This window comes from Pinus tabuliformis, chromosome 3_2 (assembly GCF_031772625.1).
Source record: "Pinus tabuliformis cultivar Carrire ecotype Pingquan chromosome 3_2, CPIR1, whole genome shotgun sequence".
Classification (NCBI taxonomy): domain Eukaryota; kingdom Viridiplantae; phylum Streptophyta; class Pinopsida; order Pinales; family Pinaceae; genus Pinus; species Pinus tabuliformis.
This window is the reverse complement of record NC_142302.1, coordinates 801,789,872-801,793,279: the sequence shown is the minus strand read 5'-3', so window position 1 is coordinate 801,793,279 and position 3,408 is coordinate 801,789,872. Positions and strand designations below refer to the sequence as shown.

Genomic DNA, 3,408 nt, shown 5'->3' with positions numbered 1-3,408 from the left:
GTGTATAGTCATTCACGTGGAAGTTGAAAAACACAGGCAGTGGTAGACGTGTTGAACTCCAGCGCACAGGACATCAAATGATTAACAGATAGAAGAAGACATGCAGTTCATAACATCACTGCAGTTCGAAAAAAGCCAGCGAACATGTTTTTGCCACCTCACCACAAATCACGCAGCAATTAAAGACGGCTTAGCTGAAACTCACGAACTGTTGTTCATCTGCACTTTCCACATCCTCAATTGAAGTGAGCACAATCAGTTAACCTATCATCCTCCACTAAGTTTTTCTACCTGTCTTCAAGATTCTGCTGCGTATCAGGCTCGCTCAGAGGCGCAGGGGCACTCTACAGGCGTTTCTACAGGAAGCTGCGCTACAGGAGACCCAGCATACGAAGAAGCTTGGACTGTTCACATCGAGGGTGGCAATTCTCAGTGAGGTAGGCCTGAACATAACTTTCCCATGCAAATAATTCAAAAGGTGGTGAATTCGACGTGTTGAGGGGGTAGGGAAAATGTGAATGCAAGTCTGTCTATGAATTCAAAAGTCGTTTTCTTATTGCTGCCTGGAATTGTCTTCAGTGCAACATAGCCCATGCTTTGGAGGAGACCAAATACTCAGATTCAGACATATACTGAAAAAATATGAACAAAAATACCATTTCTCTTGCCAGTTTACTGTAGATCTAATGAATCATGCAGATTTTATTATCACTAGCACCTATCAAGAGATTGCTGGAAGAAAGGATATTGTTGGACAGTATGAGAGCCACACTGCTTTCACCCTTCCTGGTCTTTATCATGTGGTTCATGGAATTGATGTTTTTGATCCCAAGTTCAACATTGTTTCTCCTGGAGCAGACATGCAGATTTATTTCCCTTATATAGAGAAGCAGCATCATCTTACTGCTTTACATGGTTCAATTGAGGAACTCTTGTTCAATCCTGAACAGACAGCTGAACACATGTGTATTTTGAATGACCATAAAAAGCCCATTATCTTTTCTATGGAAAGACTCGATAGAGTGAAAAACATGATAGGACTGGTTGAATGGTTTGCAAAGAAAAAACACTTGAGGGATACTGTCCCCCATGTTCTGGGGAGGAAACCATATACAGAATTCCCATTCTGATCAATGCACAAGCCAAAACAGAGCGTGAGGAAGCAAGATAGTGAGGCAGAGAAGAAAACTAAGGGTAAGGAAGCTAAGGGAAAGAAAACCTAGGGCAAGCCATCACAGGAAAAGCCACAGGAGAAGCAAGAGGAAAAGCAAGAAAGAAAAGAAGGAAGAAACAGAGAGGAAAAAACAAGTTTAATCCATGGAAATTGTTGCAGGTTGCAGGAACACAATACGGAAAGGGGGCCTCCCAACACAAGCAGAAGGGTCCCTACCAAGTTCCCAGGCATCCTCACATCCATCCCCTCCATGAACACTCATTTTTTTCAGGGTTCGGACACAATCTAGTCATGATTCAGCCTTCTACAGGAAGCTACAGGACTCTCTACAGGAAGTTCTGTATTTCTACCAGAAACATTTTGTAAAGCCTTTGGGCAGGCCAGAATCGATTATGGAGAGGGATTTGAAGCTTGTAGTCTGTTGAGGAGGCATGCAACCACTCTTTTCTTCCATCCTCCACTGGTTTCATCTCCTTTCACCACCATTGCCACCATCTAATTGAATATACTTGCACAATCATACCAAAGCTGAGAATTCTCTAAGAAAAGGAGCAGGCAGTGGGAAGAAGCAGAGAGAAAAGCATGATTTCATGACCGAGAAGAGGACATCACTTCAGAAGCTTAGCATGCCAGGGAGGCCACCGGGGCCATCAAAGATGAGGAGATAGATCAGTTGCTCAGAGGATGACCAACACTTTCAGTAGGGGGTTGATGATGAGCCCCAAAAATGGATAATATATCGGCTCATTCAACCTCCTAATTTGACTTAATCCACCATTCTCATTAGTTTATTGCATGCTTTTTATTATATTTATGCTAATAGAGTGAATTGGGTTAGTCATTATGCCAACAAGTCTAATGTGTGCTTTGTGAAGTCTTTTTGGTCAATTTGGAGACAAAATCAAAGGTTTTAATAAGCACTTGGCAGCCAAATTCGTGGGAGAACAAGGGAGAGGATTTGTAGGAAGGTGTCCCCTTCATTTATGGGCCCTTACCTCGAATTCTCCACCATCAGCTCAGAGTTCAAGGGCCACCAAATCAATTAACACAAGGGCAGCCAAGCAAGTCAAGTAGGACTGCTGTTAACTGCAAGTTTTGGGCAGACGAGTCCCTAAAGTTTAGGAGGATTGTTGGGGTCCTCAATTTGTATAAATAAGAGGGCTTAGGGCCTCATTTTGGTTAGCCAGTAGTTAGTAATTTTGTATTCATTTTGTAGTTTGATTTTTAGGCAGTATATTAGCTTTGCTTTCAGCACATTTTCAAGTTCTCCTTGTGGACAGTTTTTGGAATGTAACATTTCTTGCTCAATAAAGATGAATCCAGCTTTGCACCAACTCTAAATCTCTCTTAGGAGGCTGTAGCTCTTGGGGTTGGGCCCATCTCAAGTGCCCAGTACCTCCTTTGTTTATTTTTATGTGTCTTTGCTGCATTCCTACAATAAAATCTGCTATTTTAGATTTAAATCTTGCTTTGTTATTTAGATAGCTTTTGATGGTTAAAGTAGCTTTTCATGTTTAGATTTAGTGGTAGGATAATAACAGGAAAAAAGCTCCAAGAAAAGGGTCAACAACACTCTCAGTTTCACCTCATCCTTATTGGATCCGGGGCTGGAATTGAAGAAACAGTGCTGCCCCAACAAAAACACTAGTTTGCTTGACCATGCAATCCTTAGTGTACTGTTTTCATTTGCAGAAGTTAGTTATGGGTTTAGATCTCTGAAATTTCTTTGCATGATTGATGTACATGGTTTTCTTTCCAAATAAAGCTGTTGTTCATTCGTTTTATTGACAGTTAGATTAGATTAGCTAGGACTTTGATTATTTGTAAGACTTTGTTGATTCGGTTAAATGTACACCGTGCAGGGCATCTCTACCACTCTCTCATCCGCCTAAGCTTCATCAGAGCCAGATGTTCCATCTCCTAGCTAGGTTTCTCGTCTCACACCTATCCTTTTGCCCACGTAACCCTACCTTCTTGCTCCATCATTGTCTTAGCCTTCTTTGAGCCAATTTAGCCATCTACACCTCCTCACCACTCCATCCACCGGTCCCTAGGCCACTTCAGACCCCTATCATACCTCCATATCCATCCATGCATCTTCCCTCACTCACCCATCCTCCAAAATCCAATTTTTAAACATCCGGTAGAAATTTCTGAACATCCTGTAGAAATTCCTTAAACATCCTGTAGAACCCTGCAAACTTCTTGTAGAAGCTCACGAATGAGGTTTCTTG

The 3,408-nt window shown here is 41.9% G+C and overlaps 1 pseudogene; it reads left to right on the top strand.

Moving 5' to 3' along the window:
- The first annotated feature begins 686 nt into the window (after positions 1-686).
- LOC149183010 (sucrose synthase 1 pseudogene) lies at positions 687-1,130 on the top strand (annotated as a pseudogene).
- The last annotated feature ends 2,278 nt before the right edge of the window (positions 1,131-3,408 follow it).